The sequence below is a fragment of the Camellia sinensis genome, chromosome 6, assembly GCF_055761805.1.
Source record: "Camellia sinensis isolate YWXY chromosome 6, ASM5576180v1, whole genome shotgun sequence".
Classification (NCBI taxonomy): domain Eukaryota; kingdom Viridiplantae; phylum Streptophyta; class Magnoliopsida; order Ericales; family Theaceae; genus Camellia; species Camellia sinensis.
Genome location: NC_138966.1, coordinates 36,835,429 through 36,858,800, shown reverse-complemented (window position 1 = coordinate 36,858,800; position 23,372 = coordinate 36,835,429).

The following is a 23,372-nucleotide window of genomic DNA, read 5'->3' as shown; positions in this document are numbered from 1 at the left end:
TGGCTTAAGCCCATAAGCGAGGCTTGGACAAATTTTTTAAGTTCAAATATTATATGAGTCAGGCTTGAGAAGAATGTTTTAAGCCCAACTCCCCCCACCCTCCCTAGCTTACAAACTATTGGAATATTTAGAATGATTTAAATAAATATATTTTTTAATTTTTTATAAAAAAAATATAAAATATGAATTGAATTTGAGATGATGTAATCCAAATAAGACAATTATAACTAAAATAGGATAATATTTTAGCACATGCTAAACCCCTATATTTACAATATCTATCTATACTATCCACACTTACTATTATATAAAGTGAGCCCTTAATTTGGTTTTTTGAAAAATCACATAAGTGATATTAGGCCAACCATCGTAGTCTTCTTGTGCACTAAGCTATTTCTCTCTCAAAAAGTATCTCAGCCAGACCATGTGTAATAATTCGACCCTCTCATATGCTTTAATTCCCTCATTATTTGTGAGATTATATGTGTGGCTGTGTTTGATGTAAAATTCCATGTGTTTAATTTGTGAATTACATGTTTATCAATTTGTATCTGTTGGTTATGAGGAAATATGTTGAAATTACAACATTTGGATTGAAAATTGAAAGCTTTAAAGGCATGATTAACCGAAATTGACTTGATAGTTATGATTAGCATGATTTGTAAGACTTAATATGAAATTTTGTAAAAATTTGATTCGTAATGAATTAATTGGAATTATTTGGCTAAACCTTTTAATTAAGCCCAACTTAGGCTCAAATAAGCTTAACCTTGGTTAGTATAGATATATATGCGCCTTAGAGTTAACATTTAGACTAAATAAAACAAAAATATCTCCTGGGAAGAGTTTCTAGAGAAAGGAAGAAGAGAAAAGAGAGAGAGAGAAATGAGAATTCAACCAAGAGCTTGGAGATTGAAGAAATTACAAGATTAATTCAAAGATTTAGCTCAAGGTCACTTGCCGGAAGGGACCGTTGCTCGACCAAATCACTGTGAGTAATAGTAGTGTAGCGATATGTTACGCTTATGTATTTTAACATGTTTTATACAAGTTATGTTTTACTGGGAATGATTGAACATTGGACTACAAGGGCACATGAAATGGACCCGACGTCGTTCTGTTTTCGTTATGTATGACGGGCCTGAGGCTGTTATGTCTGATATGGATTGTTTATGATTAAAGGCCCTAAGGCCAAGGGAGATGGAGACATGCCGATGTTCCATCTACCCTATAATGTTCGAAATAGCTGTTGATATGTTGGGCTTAAGGTCGTTCCGTATTATGTTGGGCCTAAGGCCATTCCGTATTATGTTGGGCCTAAGGTCGCTCCGTCTTATGTGGGCCCGAGGCCATTTTGGAATATGATTATGGTTCAGACATGTGTATGTTGTATATTTATTCTTCAAGCCATATGCTCATATTTATAAACCTCCTTACATTATTATTACTCACTGAGCCTTGCTCACTACGTAATTATATAAGTTTATGTAGGTGATCAGCTTGGAGGCCAGCCCTAGGTCAGCTTCAGGAAACTTTTGATGCACCTGTTTTGTTATGCCTCCATAAATTGGAACCTTTTTTTTTTTTTTTTTAACAGAGGAGTTCCTTGATACCATATTTTTGTTAAGTCTTTGGTAGTTTTTATTGAACACTTGGTCAATATGTAATTTTGGGTCATGAACTTTTTGTATGTACCTGTCTGACTTGGACTTGTATACAAAAGAACTGTGAATGTGAACTCTTTATATGACATGCTTAATCCTGGCATATAAGCATTGCTCAATGGATGTTCTGTTATTTATTTGCTTCTGCTTTAGGCCCCATTATTGAATTTTGTGATTTTTTTTTCTCTTTTTTGAGGCCTAAATACAAGTCGGTCATGGCCTAAACTTTTAGGGTTAGATTTGGGTCGTGACACCATGGCTGCACAAGAAGCCATCGTACTAACAGATGATAACCAAAATGGCAAATCACTAAAGGAAGAAGATCATCCAGTGCATATAGCGATCCAGGCTTAGACCCGACCCATTTATTACTTTTGAATCTGGAAAACCATATCCGTAGCGGTCGTCCTTTTATCTCTTCATGTTGGGTTTTGGCTTCGAGGGTTGACGCCATCATTGGTGGTGTCGACATTGCCTCATTTTCTTTGTTTTGTTCTACTTCTGGGGTCGACACCAGTCTTAGGTGTCGACACTTGTCCTGTTGTTGGCCTCTGGGTTGACATCAGTCTGGGTGGTGTCGACACTATCTTGATGCTCAATCTTGGAAATTTCTACTGAAAAATAGGGTCGACACCATGGGTTCCTAGGGTCGAACATTTCCTTGTTGTTTTGTTCTAGGTTGTCTAATGAAAAATAGGGTCGACACCATGGTTAGGGTCAACCCTTGTTTGTAGCCAACATTTATATCTCAGCTTTTCTTCTTGAGGGCCAACACCACTGTCCTGAGGGTTGACCTCTGTGAGTCTTTTCTTGATTTTTGTTCGGCTTGGGCCCTACTTTTTGGTAATTTTTGACTTGTTCTTTTCATTTGACTTTGGAGCTATTATTCTATTAATACCTAGTCCCTATAAATAGAACCAAAAGCACATTTCCTCCATTTGTTACTCCTTTTTCTCCCTCTTTAACCGTAAACCACCCTTTTCTCTCTTTAAACTCTATTTTTCCCACTTAGATCCTTAGATCTACTCACTTGGAGGTATCCTTTCATTATAATCCTCTGAGATAGAATGTAGATCGTGCCAAGGGCTTTCTTTTGATTCGAGTGGTTTGTGATTTCGTTGACGTTGAGTTTTTCCGAGTTCTTCTTTTCCACCATCTAAGCTTGAGATAGGCATTCTCTGCACTTCCTTATGAGTTTTAACTTGTTTATTTGTTTTTATAACGCAACATTGTAAAAGAGTGGATTTTTGAACAAATCTTAGGTTTTGGTTCAAAATCAAAAGGATGGGTTTTCAAATGGTTTATTGAGAAATGGTTTATAAAGGAAAGAGGGATTTTGCCCTAGAAATTTCAAATGTTGATTTTGTAGTCATAAATGAAATTGATATTGAAATAGTGCAATTGAGTTGTTATGAATGAGAATGGTGGAGTTGGATATGTATTATCACTCACATCTTGAAATTTTAAAAGTTTGTCTTTATTGAAATTATCTAATTGTTTAGAGATATTTGTTTTGGGGCTATCGGTAGAGGATAGCTATGACTGTTATAGAAATTGCATGAGGATTAGGTAAATTGAAACTATTTTCTCATCCATTTGCATTGGCATTGTTTCACATTTTACACATGGAAAATGTATATTGTCTTGAGAGAAAGGGGTGAATCTGGGAGAAAGTTGTTGTTACATCAAATAAGTTGGCTTATGTGTCCACGATGAAAGTCTTAAAAACCGCGCGTATACATGGGTGTCGATCTTGTGGATGAAATATCCGTAAAATGGCAACAGCAGTGCTTGTATAGCCTACGTTTACATGAATGCCGGTTTACAGTTCCCGTAGACGAAATTTTCGTGAAATGTGACGCTTGTCTAGAGATGACCAGAGTTGTGATTCACACCCTATTTCTAATGTAAAGGAAATGGTTCTTGAATTGTGGCATGAACCTGGAAGTGCATGGTTTCGAAAAAGGATATAAAATGTTTTGTTGCGAGCATTGCATATGCATTTTACCCTTATATCTTTGTTAAGATTCATATACTGTATTAGATTATTTCTACTGGGCTTTGACTCACCCTATGTGGGAAAACCATTTTCAGGTGCGATGATATGCATCTACCAAGGCAATAGCTTGAGAGGACTTGGAAGCAAAGGCTTCATTTTATTGTATTCACTTGTACAAGCCTAGGGCTTTAATTGCATGGGATTTAAATCCATTTTGTTGTAGCTAAGCACTATTTTGGAAAAACTGTAAGTCCTTAGGGAATTTCTTAATTGCTTGATGTTCATTTCTATTATGTAACATATGCTATAGATTCAGGGATTGGCTTGTGAATGTATATCTACATATGTTACTTTTTTGTAAACTTAATTGGAAACTAATGGAAGATAATTACTTTATTATTGTTGTTATTATTAATGTTATGGATGGGTTATAGTATTTATTTCTGGGCGTTACAATGCACAACACCAAGAAGATCAAAAGCACCTCAACAGAAATTGTAGATCAAGAGATGAATGAAAGAACACCATCTCCTTCTCAAGAAGATCATCCTATGAGATCTTTCAAGCAAGCACTCTGTTGACACCATAAATAGTAATATTATTATTATTATTATTATTATTATTATTATTATTATTATTGCAGGACACATGGCACTTTCTTGATCAATCAGGAGTTAAAAGAAGTTACAAGGTTAGTGATCTTGCATGGTGGAACATGGAAGACAAAGTGGAAGAAGTTAAAGCACATGTGAAGAATATGATGGACAAAGTGACTTAGTGGAAGACATGGAGGGATATGTGGCATTGTGGAAGTGAGGGTGGAAGAGTGGGTAGTTTTAGATAGTTATCGAGTAGTTATTGTTGGAATTTTTTTTCCCTATAAATAACCATTAATGGCTACATTTACAGGACCTGAACCAGATCCAAAAACCAGTTTATTTTACTTTACTTTTTCCAGTTCTTTATTTTCCCAGTTACTTAATTTCCAGTTCTTTACATTCCAGTCCTTTACTTACCCGCACTATATTTTGGTTTCCGAAGAGTAGTTCTAAGTTAGTTTGTTCATGCTGTAGTCCCCTTCGAGGCTATGGAAGTGCGAAAGTACATTTGTGAACATTGGTTTACTTAATGAAATTTATTTTCTGACCCTGTTCTCTCCCTCTTTCTTTTACTTTTTGTGATTAGTTCTTCTGAATTTTCTCCTAAAACCAACCACCAGAAAAAGTCCTATTCATTGAGGCAAAAAGAACTTCGAAGTAATTGTCTGATTAATTGGTTGGAATTTAATATATCTCTGTAAGGACTTATTGATCCTTGCTGGCATGCTCTAATTACATTTTCAACCTTCGAAAGTTAAAAAAGCCAACATATATTTTTGGTACGCCCAGTGGGACTATCATTATAATGGTTAGACAAAGATGACAAAGAGAAAATAAGCGCCTTGAAGAAGGCACAGAAGAAGAAATGACAAACGAATTGGATTTTTCCATTCAAATTTATTAATATGAAATATATTGGCGTAAAAGAAAAATTTTGGATCCTCAAGAAGAGATTTATTTTCTTGATGAAGAAAATTTTCAAGTTATTACTTCATTATCATATTATTTGGTAGAAGAAAAAATACACCATTTAACTGGAGTAATTCATCAAATTGATATGGAAATTTGCTAATGGAGACATGAGTTATCAACCATTCTTGTCAAGTTTTTAATGCCTGAATTTTGTGGGGTTTTACAAAATGTGAAAAAATAACTTCATCAATGGCTTGAGGAGTTCAAGAGCCCATTTTTAAAGAGCCAAATTATAAAATTAACATAACGAAAGAGCATATTCTTGAGTCAAACATGGCTAAGAATGATGTTCCATATATAGCTCGAGGGGTTCATACATCCATTTGTAGAGAGCCAAGTCATGAAAAGCTTGTTAGGGAGCATGTTTTTAAACCAAGTTTGGTTAAAAATGATGAGCAACTCACAGTTAGTAGATTTAAAATTTTTGATGATTTGGAAAATCTCAAAATATTTGAATTTCCAAAACCACCATATACCACTATCTTCGTTGTTCAAAATCCATTTTGGATTTGTCGTTCACATCAAAATTTAATTTTGATCAAGTGGTTAACAAAATATCAAAGTCTAGAAAATATATTTGTTGAGTTTTTTTCCTACATTTTCACAATGGGAAGCATGGAAATGGCCACTAATAATGGTCCTGGCTATTTTCATGGTTATATGTGAAAAAATGGCCAATACAAATTTACAGTTGGCCAAGGAAGAAGAGGCTTTGTAAAAAATACAATAAGTTCACATGTTTGTTGTTTTCTACCATGCAATGTGAAAACCATCATTCTTGACCAAAAGCTGGTCTCTGCTATATATTAGACATGACGTTTTTATACTCCAGAATATCTTCGAAGTGGATATGTAAACAACTATCATTTTGGCTTTGTTGTTGGTCAATGTGTGTGCTTGAAAAGCCCTTTTTGCCATAATTTTTTAGCTTTGAAGCATTCCATCTTGCATCAACAATAGTTTCGAAGAAATAAAATAAATAAATAATGGTGGTTGTGAACCTTCGAAGCTTTGTTGAATATTTCCATGGATGTAATTAGTCCTTTGTTGGCAACTTCAACCTTTGAAGGATGATTTTGGCCCTCTAGTAATACCTTTAGAGGATGGCTTTCATCCTTTGAATTACAACTCTTCAAGAATTCGAGACATCTCATAATTTTTTGCCATGATATTGGTTACTGTCAAGTCAGACATTTGCTACTTTTTCATGGCGGTAAACTTCAAATCATTTCAGAGTGGCTTCTAAGCATTCTAAATTAGCTTTGAAGAAGCTCCAAGGAGGCTTTAATATGTCCTTCTTTATAATGAACCTTCTAGTAAGCTTCGAAGGGTGCCAAAGAAGCTTTACGGATTCCGAAAGAGCTTCAAAGAGGTTTTTTTATTTTTTCAAAGAACATAGTAGTGTTGCCATGTCATTGAAGTATTAGACAGGATTTTTGAACACCATACAGAGTGCATGCATTCATTGATTACAAATTGGTATCTCGTGTTGAAATTTTGAACTTGCCATCTAAGAAAGTACAAAGCTTCTACTCTTGACTCATACTCATGACTCATACCAAACATGATTGGTATGTATTGTGTCCAAATTAAATTGGTGCTTATTGATTCGATTTGATCATTTTGAAGCACTCATATTGAATTCAAAGCATATGCCTTCAGTGTAGTGTCTTTTCGAAGCACTTCATTGGTGCTGTTGTGGTATTCAAAGCACTTTATTACTTATATCAGTTTTGTGCTTGGTTTGGCTCTTTAAAAATTCAAATAAACATTATTTTTAAAGGGCCGCGGGGGATAATGTTGACACCATAAATAATAATATCATTATTATTACTATTATTATTATTGCAGAACACGTGGCACTTTCTTGATCAATAAGGAGTTAAGAGAAGTTATAAAGTTAGTGGCCTTGCATGGTGGAACATGGAAGACAAGGTGGGAGAAGTTAAAGCACATGTGAAGAATATGATGGACAAAGTGACTTAGTGGAAGATATGGAGGGATATGTGGCATTGTGGGAGAAAGATGGAAGAGTGGATAGTTTTAGGTGGTTGTTGGGGTAGTTATTACTAGAAGTTTATTTCCCTATAAATAGCCATTGATGGCTACATTTACAAGACTAGAACCAGATCTAGAAACCAATTTATTTTACTTTACTTTTTCCAGTTCTTTATTTTCCTAGTTACTTACTTTCTAGTTCTTTACATTCCAGTCATTTACTTTCCCGCACTGCATTTCAGTTTCCTAGGAGTAGTTCTAAGTTAGTATGTTCATGCTATAGTCCCCTTTGAGGCTATGGAAGTGCGAAGGTACATTTATAAACATTGATTTACTTACTGAAATTTATTTTTTGACACTATTCTCTCCCTCTTTCTTTTACTTTTTGTGATTAATTCTTCTGAATTTTCTTCTAAAACAAGCCGCTAGTAAAAGTCCTCTTCATTGAGGCTAAAAAAACTTCGAAGCAATTGTTTGATTAATTGGTTGGCATTTATTATTTTTGTAAGGACTTGTTGAACCTTGCTGGCACGCTCTAATTACATTTTCAACCTTCGAAAGCCAAGAAAGCCAACACACTCACAGTAATAAAGACAAATGAAAAAGCTTTTGATAATGATCTAGATAAACTATCTGATGATGATTTCCTCACTGATGAAGAGGATAATAAGGAAATGAAATAGGAGAACAGAGATTATGATGCAAGCCTAAGATTCCAAATACCTAGAATCAAATTACCTCTGAGGCTCATCAAATGCATTAGAAGACTGTAGACACCCCATTTTTGACCGCCCTTAAGACTTGGGCGCTTTATTCCAAACACCCAATGATGAAAGTTACATTGTGCAATCTTTTGAATTCTCAGTGAAGAAATTTGGCTTCAAGCTCTAATCCCAAATCTTTCAACCCATTTTGGCCAAACTATTTTAGACCTTAAAACCCTTCTTTCAAAATATATTTCCAAATGCTTCTACGATGTTCTGAGGCTCGCATTTCGTTTAAAATACTGCACTTTTCGGTAAATCGAGTAAGTACAAAGTGGAGATACATGAAAGGGAGGTGAAATGTTTGAAAAATATTTAAAAACATCTTATTTATAGGTTTAGAGTTGGAGGAAATAGGAGGAGAGGAGAAAAAACTAGTTTAGGAAAAGGTTGGGCATTAGTCAGTTAAGATAGAATGAGCAGTCTTCACTAAATTAGGTATATCTCTTTGACCACTTATAATTTAGATGTGAGGCCACCATCATTGGAAATTAGACTTCCGGGGCTTCAATTTAGACTCAATAATCACCTAAAATTGAGTACGGATAAGGGAGATATGCCCGTTTGAAATCGGACCTGAAATGTAGATTTTTGGACCCGACCAGGTCCATTTAAAACCGGCCATGTTTCATTTAGACCCGACCGGGTCTCAATGAAAACTTTTCCAGAGTTACTTTTTAGGCCCGACTGTGTGTTTTTGGGCCTGACCGGGTCACAATAGCACCAAACAGATAGTTGGCGGGAATTGGCCAACTGTTGTTTTTTGAAGATATTTTTAATCAATTTGGCTCAAACTCTATAAATTCGACCTCTCCCTTTAGAATTAGGGGTCAGCAAATTTTCCAAAAGCTTGGAAGAGCTAAAAAGACCACCTTCCATCTTCCTTCATCTTTTGACCTTCAAACCTTCTTTAGCTATACATATACAATACATACACCATTGGAGCTTGTTCTTGAACCTTTTGTTGAACTTTCAAAGCTAATTTCAGAAACTTAAAGGTATTTAGAATCAAGTTTGTTTAACTACAAGCATCCTCTCTTTCAAGAGGTATAACTTTTGCATCTTCTTCCTTATTTCTCTTTTACTCTTTTCTTCATAAACTCTGTATTTTTGAATTGAAACTTATGGTTTAAACCTAATAAGGGTTGATGGGTGGTTCACCTGTCTTTACACCTTGCTTTCAAGGCCTTTTCCCTAGTGTTTTCCATAGTTGCAGTGTCTTTTTTTGAGCTATTAAACACTGATTTTCAGAGTTATTTTAGTGGCTAAAATGTTATTTTGAAGTCCAAAATTGGAGGAGTTAACCTCTCATCCTTGTGTCTTGCTTACTAGCCTAGCATGATCCATGTTTTAGCTTATTGTTCTAGCTATTTTTGTCTTACTTCCAGCATGTTTCAGGACTTATTTAGCACTGTTTTAGGACTGTTTTTAAGTGTTCATTGCATTTGAGCCTTGTATTGTATACTTGTAGTGCCATTGTTTTCATAGGTTTGGTGGTTTAGGTCTTAGCCACTATCCTATTTGAGTTGATAGCATTTGTTTCATGATTTCCTTACTTGTGATCACCTTTAATCACTCCTACAACCTCCCTCCTTTTTTGGCTTTTGTTTTTCTTTGAGAGTTGTTTCAAACCTCTTGTTCTTTTAAGCTTGAGATTGAGATTGTCATGCTTAATGGTTTAATCCCTTTTAGGGGTTCATTATCAACGGCATGACATCTCTCTCATGCCTTAAGCCAACCTTTGGTTTGACATTTCTCTGCTTTAGAGAACTTAAACTCACTTTTGAACTTAATCGATTAAAGGATTGAAAGGTTACTAAAATAGAGTAATAAAATTGAGGCTAAAAAAATGTGCAAGATAATAACTTGGTTAAGGTTCAATTGGACGTTAATTGAACCCTTGAGTCTTGAGTCGTTTCATACTCATGAGTGATGCAAACGACTTAAGATTCATTGTCAACTACTTCCTTTGATCATCATGATAGGGAGGTAATTTTGAAAGTCTTGTTTTGTTGCATTCATTGAACTGGCACACTTTTGATTCATAAGCCATCATGCAATGAATTTGCATCCATTGATGGTTTGTGAATCAAAATTTTCCACTCTTTTAAACTGTTTGATGATAAGGAGTGGTGAGTTGTGCAAACAAACACTTAAGAATGCCCTGTTCCTGTTCTGTTTGTTCTCTGTTGCAGCAGGAAAATCCAATCATCAGTGGCCGACAGGCCACCTTCTGTGGATGGTAGGCCATCACTTCTAGCTTGTCGGCCACCTTTGCAAAATCCAGCAGTAGCTTTTTGAAATGAAACAGTGTTGTTTTTGAGGAAGAAAAACAGTGCAAGTGTTCTACTGTGCAACAGGGTTTTCTTGTCAATAGAACAATGGCTTTTTCGGGTAGAAATCCGTGCATGCATAAGCACTCCTTACTCCCTGGGATTGTTTTAGTCTAATTACTTAGCTTAGATATTTTTTGTAATTAATTAGTTGTAGCTAGTTAATTTTTTCTTGTAATAATTAGTTAAGTAGCTTAGCTAATTTATTGATTTCGTTTTGTAATAGTTAGTTAATTAGCTTTAATTAGTTTAGCTAGTTACTTTATTTGGACTTTCCTGCGTGAGGGCACAATGTTGTAATAATATGTATGTCTTTCAACCCCACGTTTTTCTTCCTTTTATTTACTTGCTTATGATGGTTAGATTATGGCATCATGTTTTGTTTAGCATACTTCATGATTTGCATTCACTTGTTTTGCATGCACTGAAACTCGGTACATCATTCTAACTTGCATTGTTAGTTTAACGCTTCTTTGAATACGTGCTTAGACCGCATGCTATCAAATTGCTTCATATGCCATATTAGTAGCCGAGCCTAGTAATTGCATTATTGCATGTGTTGTATTAGTCATGTTGTATTAGTTAGGGGCATGTATGTTTTCTAACTCTTTTGTTTCTTTTGGCTTGCCTTGGAGTACGAGGTGAGCATTTTTGTGTTTTAGCATATTGCATGTGTGTGATTGTTGCCATGTCTAGCATGCTTGCTATGAGGCTAATTGCTTAAATGATATATCTGCTTGAATGCCTGTGGATGAAGGCTAGTTGCTTGAATTGGAATAAGTTAACTAATGTTCATATGCGATCACTTTTTCAAGTGGTACATATTGGAAATAATTTTGTAAACGAACATAAATCAAGCGTTCCAATCCTTGCAAATTAGTCTATACTTGTGTGTGTGCGCATCGCATAGTAATGCTAGCCTAATAAATCAGAACAAGAGCATATAATGTAGATAAGATTCATATCATGATTAGTAGAGGCCGATCTTTGATCAGGCAAGCAGGGGTGCTCAATTCATAACATTCCCCTCTCGTACCTAAGTTCCCGAGCTGGAACAATCTTGATGATGACGGTGGCCTTTAGCATGAGTCATGGGTTTCCCAAATTTTCCAAAAATATTTAGGTAGCGACTCTGTATCTGGCAAAGCAGTCCATTTTTGGCATTTTGATTCAAAATCAATTTTCTAAAAGATTTGCCGGATTTGAACTCTTTGGTGTTTATCTATTTCACATTGCACTTATAAGATCAGATTCAGAACCGCGGGAGTTCGATACTATAGGGCTTGTTCGTCTTCCGAAAGGGAGCACGAAAAGTCGAGCTACACCAGAGCCTTCAACAAGAAAGTCAAATCCAGAAACCTTAAAGAAAGAGATATGGTGCTCAAAGACAACCAAGCTCCCATCTATGACCTTGGGGGCAAGTTTCGATCCAATTGGACTGGTCCTTATATTATCAAATCTATCTGGTCAGGAGAAGCAATCATCCTTATGGATTTGGATGGCTTGGAGTTCTCGCAACAAATCAACATGGACAAGTTGAAGAAATATTATCTTTGAGAGGCTCGCTAGGCCAAAAACCTGAAAGGGCGACCTAGGCAAACGTTAGAGCATGAAAAAAATTAGAAATAAAGAAAAATAGAGTTCGCAAGGTTGAAAACCCGAAAGGGCGGTTTTGGCAAAAGTTAAAGCGCAAAAAGAGAGAGTTAATACTCAAGTGAACCTAACCGAACTACATAAGGCCTGATTCCCATCTTTAGGATACGCAGGCAACTTCATCTCGAAGTTCAACCATAACCATTTTCAACTCAATTGTCCTATCTATTTGTTTGATCGGTCCATCTTTTTTCGTTATCTGTTAGCTTGGTTGTGTTATCTCTATTTAGCAGAAGGCCAGTTGCAAGATAGAGCAGTGGCAAAGGTGAATGCAATTGTGGGCAATTATGATCTTCTTGATTCAGGGTTGCACGTCTTGAGGATTGATTCTATGTGTGTTAAGTAATGACCGCTTGCAAAAATTGTTTTGAAGGGTTTTAATGAAGTTGATTTTTTCAAAATTTCACTTTTTTGCAACACAGACCATTCTTCGGACCAAAAAGGATTTTTCAGTACTCACAACTTTAATTACATCATTTCAGCACAAATACATCCTACAACTTTTAGATTAAATCAAAGTTGCTTTTACATCATAAAAACTTGAGAAGAAAAGTTAAAACAATAAACTAAGGGCACAGATAAGTCAGGTGATAGTCCTTTGTCTCCTGCCCGCACTCTCGGAAGTCTCTGTAGCCAAGGATGGTCCAACTTGTGCCTCATCCTCAAGCCAAGCCAAGTACTCATCAGAAAGGGCATAACTGAAGCTAGCAGTAGGGGCTAGTAGCTCTCTCGTCCTCCAAGCGGTGAGGTACCGAACCAAGTGCGAGGCACGAATAGGAAATGGAGCAGGATATTCAACCCAATTATCTGGATGAATCTGATCATGCCCAAACTGGCGTTTGAACAGGAAAGAGAAGTAAAAAACACAATGTGTGAGGCCGATCAATTGTATAGCAGGTTGGCGGGACATATTGTAGCTCAAGTCAAAGCAGTGGGTCTACGCCTATTTGTACTCAATGTGGGAGGAGACATGCAGGAGTTTGCCATCGGGTATCGGGTGCTTGTTTCCGGTGTGCCAAGACGGACCACATGATAAGGGATTGTCCAATCGGGTCAGAAAATGCCAATCGTCCTGTGGCAAGTTCAGCAGGATCTGCTTCTGGGTCAAAAACAAATGCTAGAACTAATACTGGGAAAGAACCTCTAAGGCAAGGTCGAGTGTTTGCCTTAATGCCTGGTGACGTACAGAACACCGAAGCTGTGGTGTCAGGTATACTCCCTATATGTTCTCAAAATGCATGTGTACTGGTAGATTCTAGTTCTACGCATTCTTTTGTATCGCATGCTTTTTCTCAGAAATTAACTAGACCATTAGAACCTATGCCATATGTGTTATCTATATCTTCACAGTCTGGGGATTCTATGATATGTGCTTATGTTTATCCGGCATGTGATATTGTGATTGGTGATATGACATTGTATATTGATTTGTTGCCTTTAAGCATTGATCATTTTGATTGTATTCTGGGTATGGACTGGTTAACTAAATACTGTGCCACCATTGACTGTGCAAGTAAATCTGTTATATTTAGACCACCTGGTATACCTGACTTTACTTTTATTCAAAATGGGGTAGTTCCTCCACCATACTTGATTTCATTTATGAAAGCCAAGACATTGTTGAGAAAAGGGTGTCGAGGTTATTTGTGTAGTGTGTTGACTGTGTCTTCGGATAGTACTAGTGTGGGAACTATTCTGGTAGTTTGTGACTTTCCCAATGTGTTTCCTAATGACCTGCCTGAGGATTTAATTGACAGAGAAATTGAGTTTACAATTGACATAGTACCTGGAACACAACCTATTTCTAAAACCCCATATAAAATGTCAACATCTGAACTGAAAGAGTTAAAAGTCCAACTTTAAGAACTGTTAGACAAAAGTTTATTCGCCCGAGTACTTCACTATAGGGTGCTCCAGTGTTATTTGTCAAAAAGAAAGACTAGTCTTTGAGGCTATGTATTGACTACCGTGAGTTGAACAAAGTAACCGTCAAAAACAAGTACCCACTACCCCGAATAGATGACCAGTTTGATCAACTTCAGGGAGCCCAATTGTTTTCTAAAATTGATCTTAGATCCGGGTATCATCAGTTAAAGGTTAAGGCAGAAGATGTAGAGAAAACTGCGTTCAGAACTAGATACGGTCACTATGAATTTTTGGTAATGCCGTTTGGGGTGACTAATGCACCTGCTGTTTTCATGGATCTTATGAACAGGGTGTTTAAATCATATTTGGATGAATTTGTTGTTATATTTATTGATGATATCTTGATTTACTCCAAAGGTAGGAAATATCATGAGAATCACTTGAGAACCGTGTTACAGACTCTGAGGGAAAAGAAACTATATGCAAAATTGTCCAAATGTGAATTTTGGCTCGACAATGTAGCATTTTTGGGACACGTGATTAACAAGAATGGTGTATCAGTAGACCCACAGAAAATTGAAGCTATTGTTGACTGGCCAAGACCAACCAACGTGACAAAAGTTAGAAGTTTTCTGGGACTTGCTGGTTATCACAGAAGATTTGCGAAAGATTTTTCAAAACTTGCTATGCCATTGACCTAGTTAACCCAGAAAAATGTCTTATTTCACTAGAATGGTCAAAGAGAGTCTGCCTTCCAAGAGTTAAAAACCAGGTTAGTAACTACACTAATTTTAACTCTACCTAATGGTGCTGATGGATTTCAAATTTACAGTGATACTTCCTACAAAGGTTTGGGGTGTGTGTTAATGCAAAATGGGAAAGTGATTGCTTATGCTTCTCGGTAACTTCGCCCTCATGAAAAGAACTATCCAACCCATAACCTTGAATTTGCCGCCGTCATTTTAGCTTTAAAAATTTGGCGCCATTATTTGTACGGAGTGACTTGTGAAGTATACACAGATCATAAAAGCTTAAAATACTTCTTTACCCAAAAGGAACTGAACATGAGGCAAAAAAGGTGGCTGGAATTGATTAAAGATTATGACATGCAAATTTTGTATCATCCAAGGAGGGCAAATACTGTTGCAAATGCACTGAGCCGAAAATCCATTGGGAATTTGTCATGTTTGCTCACTGGCCAGAAGGAATTGTTATGTGACCTGGAAAAGAATGAAATTGAGATTCTGATGCGTGAACAAGGTGGAATCTTAGCTACTATTTCTGCTCAGCCTGCAATCATTGAAGAAATTAAGGAGAAACAACCGCAAGATGAATTCTTGAAAAAAATCATGGATGAAATTGACTCAAAACCAAGGCCCGGGTTTGTACTTGAGAACAATGTGTTAAAATTTCAGGGTCGCCTTTGTGTGCCGGACCATGATGATTTGAGGAAATGCATTCTAACTGAGGCCCATAATTCCAAATTTGCTATGCATCCAGGAAATACGAAAATGTATCATGATTTGAAGCAAAATTTCTGGTGGCTGGGAATGAAAAAGGGTATTGGAGATTTTGCGGCTAGATATTTACACTGCCAATAAGTTAAAACTGAACATCAACAACTGCTGGTTTGTTACAACCACTTCCAATATCGGAATGGAAATAGGAGCACATTACCATGGATTTCATTGTGGGTTGCCTCGCTCCTCCCGAGGTATGGATTCTATCTGGGTCATTGTTGACCGTTTAATTAAGTCTGCTCATTTTCTACCTGTCAAATCTATTTATAACGCAGACAAGTTAGCTAACATATATATAAATGAAATCGTGAGATTATATGGTGTACCAGTATCTATAGTGTCTGATAGAGATTCTAAGTTTACATCAAGATTCTGGCAGAGTTTACAACAAGCTTTAGGGACTGAATTGCGATTAAGTAGTGCCTACCAACCACAGACAGATGGCCAAACTGAACGAACAAATCAAACTTTGGAAGACATGTTAAGGATGTGTGTCTTAGACTTCCATGGAAATTGGGAGACTGTCACGACCCAAACCTGCCCTTATGGGTTTAGCATCGTAACCGGCTAGTAATCTTTGGATTACCAAAGGCCTCTTGGCATAAAAACATATAGCAGGGGCTGCGGAAGCAAATAATCAAGACATACATAGTTCATAGAGCTGTGCGGAAATACATGAAACAAATAACTTAAAACTTCATAGCAGTGTTACAAACTTTACACATCATTTCCCAACTTATAATATCAGACATTTTGACCAAACACAACATAGTATAAACATAGCCTATCATGTTTACAAAAACAGCCATGAAACTTGACTTCATTCGGAACCTCCTTGGGAGGCACAATGGTTGGCTGACAAAACTGAAACTTAGGCCGTCAATTCTGGGTCTAGTCATGTTCTTGCTCACCTACATACATAATATAAACAGTGAGCGACAGCCCAGTGAATAATAACAAAGTAAAGACTTTAATGAATGATGTCCATAACTTGTCTCACAACATTTCAGGATCATAATCAGATAGTGAAATAGAATCATAGTCTTATCCTTGTTCAATCATGTGTGGTACATCCATTAGCTTAAACATGTCTCTTTGGTCAAGCATATCAAGTTTCATAAAGGAACCTCCGGTACCGGGTAACATATCTCATACATGGGCCACGGTATTATTTTCCCCAGGCGAGGGCCTGTGCCACGGTATTGTTTCCCCCGGGCGAGGGCCTAGACCTCGGTATTATTTCCCTTGGGCAAGGGCCTGGGCCACTTATTCTTTCTCCCGGGCGAGGGCCTCATGACCATAAGCCACAGTATTATGTCCCCTGGGTGAGGGCCTCTGCTAAGGATGCCGCAATTACATTTCAAAGAAAATTAGACAATCATTCATTCATACAGAACATAGCATTTCAGAAACTTATCATCTCGTATCATCAGAAAATAATTAAAGTTAAACATAACTTTACAGAGTTATTACTCACAGATAATAGGTAACTCCAATTAGATGACAAAGTGGGCAATTCACTTATCTCAAGGCGTGTGACCTACATAACATGATAGATACATACGTTGAATTCCTACACTCAAACTGAACATAACTTAATTCATTGCTCTTAGTGTGTTTCTAGCCTTTAACCTCATTATGGGGTCTTAATCATGGCCTAGGAATGCCTATGATGGAATAAGGATGCTAAAATGTGTTGGAAAACATTTTTTAAAACTTGCTGAAAATAGGGTCCACGCTCGAGCGTGACTTTTCCCACTCGAGTGGACATGCAGACAATGAAGCTCCGCTCGAGCGTGACTTACCTTGCTCGAGCGGACTGCAAACTTTTGAAAAAGTATTGGTTGCATGTGTTCCACGCTCGATGGACGCTCGACCCACGCTCGAGCGTGAGACTCAGACCCTTGCTCGCCCGCGGATTCCCTCGCTCGAGTGGACTGCAAAACACATGAACTTCTGGGCATATGCTTTTCACGCTCGAGCGTGACTCTCGACGCTCGAGCAGAAGTGCATGTACTCACAGTATACACTCGAGCGTGAAGTCCTCCGCTCGAGCGTGGATAAAAAATTTGGAATTTCCAGATTGATCCTCAAGCATAAAACTCAACCTTTAAAGCTTCAAACTCAATTTTTCTAAGCCAAAACTTGAGAAAATACATGAAGACCCTAAAGCAACATGAATTAAAGATATTTTCAAGAAACCATGGCCCAAAGGCATGCCAATTGTACAAAATTCTACTTGAAACTCAAGAATAACCCATGAACATAACATGCATGCAATTCTTTGAATCAAAGCTCCTCAAAACATGATCAAATGTTACAAAACAACATGAAACTCAATGATTTCCCAAAATTGAGGTGAATTCAAGACATGCATGAGGGAATTCTTCAAAATCAACTTCAAAATGCTATGAAACATGCATGCATGCATGACATGATCTATGTTCTCTCATTCTTTTTGTCCATCCTAAATTACTCAACTTAATCCTCAAGAATTCATGTCTTAACAACACAATTACATAATCTAGGTATTGAATTCATACCTCACCCTCTCAATGAAGCTCTAATTGGTGAATTCTCTAAGGTCCCTCCCCAATCTCCTTGAATTCCCTAGCAATTCTCCTTTCTTCTTGCTTTTGATTTCAATCCTCCTTCTCTCTCTCTCTCTCCCTCTCACGTTTTTCATTTGTAGAATAGGCTCAAAGGTGTATGTAAGTGGATGAGAAGAGGTGAGTGGACTCATAAAAGAAATGGTGTTTAATTGGCTAAAGTCATATGCAATTAAGTGGGATTAATTTAATCTTATTTAATCATTCCGAAATGAATTTTCAATTGAACCTACTACAATCCTAAAAATTCTAATTAACACATAAATCAAATCAATTTCTGTATCGGATGCTGATAAGGCCTTTAATTCGCAAATCAAAACTAAAACATGAACATATCTTTCTATGCTAAACAGATAGAGACACATTAATAATGCAATACACATGTTATTAACTCATGATTTCTTCTTAATCACTTGTTAGGCACACTTAAGCATGAATTAACGTTAATTAAGGGTCGGGGTTGTTATAATCTTCCCCCCTTAAAGAGTTTGGTCCTCCAAACTCGAGTTACCTTCATTCTGGAAGAACACTGAATTTAAAGGAAACAGTTCATGGTATCTTTTCATCATGTCTTCTTCTTTCTCCCAAGTTGCATAAGTTCCCCCATGATTCTGCCAATCCACCGTCACTAACGGGATTTCTTTGTTTCTTAGTCTTTTTATTCTTCGATTCACAATCTGAATAGGCCTTTCCTCATAAGTATAATCATCCTTCAAAAGGACGTGAGTCGGCTCAATCACGTGTTACGGATCCCTCAGATAATCCCGAAGTATAGAGACATGAAAGACATTATGCATATGCTCCATAACTGGTGGTAAGGCTACCCGATACGATACTAGATTGATCTTCTCGAGAATTTCATAAGGTCCAACATACCTTGGCGCCAACTTGCCCTTGACACCAAACCGAGTTTGACCCTTCATAGGGGTCACTTTAATGAACACGTGATCTCTAACTTCATACTCACTGTCTCATCTTCGGACATCTGCATAGCTCTTTGATGGCTTTGTGCAGTTTTCAGACGTTGCTGGATTAGTTTCACTTTCTCAGTTGTCTCTTGCACAAGTTCCGGTCCCAACAAAGGTCTATCACCTACTTTAGCCCAACATATTGGAGATCGGCATTTCCTTCCATACAAAGCTTCGTAAGGAGCCATTCCAATGCTTGAATGGTAACTGTTGTTGTACACAAATTTAGCCAACGGCAAATAGGTCTCCCAGCTCTCCTGAAAGTCTAATACACACATTCTGAGCATATCTTCCAAAGTTTAGTTGGTCTGTTCAGTTTGTCCATCTTTTTATGGGTGATAGGCACTACTCAACCTCAGTTCAGTTCCCAGAGCCTGTTGCAAACTCTGCCAAAATCTTGACACAATCTTTGAATCTCTGTCAGATACAATTGACATTGGCACGCCATGCAATTTCACAATCTCATTCACATACATGTTAGCCAATTTATCCGCATTATAAATAGTCTTAATAGACAGAAATGAGCAGACTTAGTCAAATGATCAACTATAACCCAAATAGAATCCATACCTCGAGAAGAGCGAGGCAATCCCACAATGAAATCCATGGTGATATGCTCTCATTTTCATTCCGGTATTGGAAGCGGCTGTAACAAACCGGCGGGTCGTTGATGTATAACTTTGACCTATTGACAATGTAGACATCTAGCCACAAAATTTGCGATACACTTTTTCATTCCGGGCCACCAAAAATTTTGTTTCAAATCATGGTACATCTTTGTATTCCCTGGATGCATAACAAACTTAGTATTGTGGGCTTCAGACATAACACGCTTTCTCAAGTCACAGCAATTAGGAACACAAAGACGATTTTGAAATTTCAGCACATTATTCTCAAACACAAACCCTGGCCTTGGCTTGGAATCAAGTTCTTCTACAACCTTTTTCAAGTATTCATCTTCAAGTTGCTTTTCTTTGATTTCTTCAATGATTGCAGGCTGAGCGGAAATAGCGGCTAGTATTCCGCCCTGTTCACATATCACAATCTCAATCTCGTTCCTTTCCAAGTCATATAACAGTTCTCTCTGGCTAGTAAGCAGACATGACAAATTTCCCATTGATTTTTGGCTCAAAGCATCTGCTACGGTATTAGCTTTCCCTGGGTGATACAAAATTTGCAAATCATAATCTTTGATCAGTTCTAACCATCGCCTCTGTCTCATGTTCAATTCTTTTTGGGTGAAGAAATATTTCAAGCTTTTATGATCGGTATACACTTCACAAGTTACCCCATACAAGTAATGACGCCAGATTTTCAAGGCAAACACCATAACTGCCAGTTCAAGGTCATGAGTCGGGTAATTCTTTTCATGAGGGCGAAGTTGTCGAGAAGCATAGGCAATTACTTTCCCATTTTGCATCAGTACACAGCCTAACCCTTTATACGAAGCATCACTGTAAATTTGAAACCCATCAGTACCATTAGGTAAGGTTAGGATTGGTGCAGTCACCAGCCTGGTTTTCAATTCTTGGAAGGCTGATTCACGTTGATCGTTCTAGTCAAACTGTACATTCTTCTGTGTCAATTGTGTTAATGGCATCGCAAGCTTTGAGAAGTCTTTCACAAATCTCCTGTAATAACCAGCCTGTCCCAGAAAACTTCTAACTTCTGTTACATTCGTCGGTCTAGGCCAATCCACAACAGCTTCAATCTTCTGAGGGTCAACAGAAACACCATCCTCATTGATTACATGTCCCAAAAATGTTACATTGTCAAGCCAGAATTCACATTTGGACAATTTAGCATACAATTTCTTTTCTCTCAAAATCTGTAAAGTAGTTCTCAGATGGTTCCCATGTTCTTCCCTGTCTTTAGAATAAATCAGAATGTCATCAATAAACACAACAATGAATTCATCAAGATATTGTTTGAAAACCCTATTCATTAGGTCCATAAAAGCTGCAGGTGCATTTGTTACCCCAAAAGGCATTACCAAAAATTCATAATGTCCATCTCTAGTTCTGAATGCGGTTTTCTCCACGTCTTCTGCTTTAACCTTTAACTGATGATGACCGGATCGAAGATCAATTTTAGAGAACACTTTAGCTCTTTGGAGTTGATCAAACAAATCATCTATTCGGGGTAATGGATATTTATTTCTAATGGTCACCTTGTTCAGTTTCCGATAGTCAATACAGAGTGTCAAGGATCTGTCTTTCTTTTTGACAAATAACACTAGAGCACCCCAAGGTGAGGTACTCGGACGAATGAATTTCTTGTCTAAGAGTTCCTGAAGTTGGACTTTTAGTTCTTTCAATTTAGAAGTCGACATCCTATACGGAGTCTTGGAGATGGGTTGTGTTCTAGGTAATACATCAATGGTGAATTCTATTTCCGTATCAGTTAAATCCCCGGGTAGATCATTGGGAAATACATCAGGAAAATCACAAACCATAGGAATAGTTTCGACACTAGCACCGTCCGAAGGCACAGACAACACGCTACACAAATAGCCCCAACACCCCTTTCTTAACAACCTTTTGGCTTTCATAAATGAAATCAAATATGGCGGAGGGACTACCCCATTTCCAGTAAAACTAAACTCGGGCATATCGGGTGGACGAAATATGACAGATTTATTCACAAAATCAATGGTGGCACTGTATTTAGTCAACCAATCCATACCCAGAATACAATCAAAATAATCGATGTTCAAAGGTAATAAATCAACATACAATGTCATCTCTCCAATTATAAGATCACATGCCGGATAAACATAAGCACACATCATAGAACCCCCAGATGGTGTAGATACAGATAGCAAACATTTCATAGGTTCTAACGGTCTAGTTAATTTCTGGGAAAAAGCTTGTGATACGAATGAATGTGTGGAACTAGAATCAATCAGCACATATGCATTCTAAGCACAAATAGAAATGATACCTGACACTACTGATTCAGTGTTTTGCACATCTCTAGGCACTAAGGCGAATACTCTCCCTTGCCTCAATGCTTCATTCCCGTTGTTGCCCCTGGAATTAGTTCTGAAGTTTGATTTGGCCACTGAAACAGACCCTGCTGAACTGGCTGTGGGGTGATGTAGACCACCCGGAAATCTGCTCCACACGCGAAGGGCGCGAATCGTTTTGTTCTTAGCTACTATAGTTCAGACTCGTGTTACGGTTCTGAATCTAATCTCACAAAGTGCAATGCAAGACTGATAAATCACCAAAGAGTCCAAAATTCGGCAAATCGTTTTTAGAAGATCGATTTTTAATAAAGAAGTGCCAAACATGAACTTCTTTGCCAGATACAGAGTCGCCACCTAAATGTTTTGTTTTTGGAAAATTTTGAAAACCCTGACTCGTGCCTAAGGCCATATGTCCGTCATCACCAAAGTTGCCTCGGCTCGGGAACTTGGGTACGAGAAGGGAAGGTCATGCAATGAGCACCCCTGCTCGCCCGATCAAAAGATCAGCCTTTACTAAGCATGATATGTTGTTTTTGAAAACACATGTGTTCTTATTCCGGTTATTAACCTAGAATTACTATGTGATGCGTGCAGCATACAAGTATAGACTAGATCGCCTAAGTTGGAACAAAACATTGCATGTTCATTTGTGAAAATGATTTGAAGTTTGCTACTCGCAAGTAGGCTAAGTCGTAGATTTTGCCACCCTCAAGTGGGCTTAAAACTCACATTTCGATGAATTGTTCCAATTTAAGCAATCCAACCTTCATCCACAGGCATTCATGCAGTTATATCAGTTAAGCAGATAGCCTCATGGCAAGCATGCTAACATGGCAGTCACTTACATACATGCAAGGATGCTAAAGCATAAACACTCACAGTGTACTCCGAGCCAAAACAAAGAACTAGTTAGAAATCATGCATGATCCTAGTTCATGTTAAAATGGCTAATGCAACACATGCAAAAATGCAACTAAGATAGGCTCGGCTATTCTTAAGATGTCATGTGAATGCAACTTGATAACATGCTGTTGAACACGTATTCAAGTAAATGTATTGAAATACAATGCAGTTTGTATGATGCGCCGAGCCCGGTGCATGCAAAACAGATGAATGATGCACGTATGCGAACATAAGGATGCTAATTGAAAAATGCCCTAAAACTAAACATCGTAAGCGGTTAAGTAAAAAGGAGAAAGAAATGGGGGTTGGAAGACATGCATCACACACATACACGCTTATTACAACAGTTGGCCCTCTCGACGGAGGGTCCGAATAAAAAGCTAACTAGCTAATCTAAGCTAATTAAACTAATTATTGCATCACAAAACTAATTAACTAACAAGCTAACTAATTAAGTACAAAACGAAACTAATTAACTAACAAGTTAACTAACTAGTTATTACAACACAAATAAGCAGCTAAACGCCTTAACTACTTAAGTACAGAACCAAAG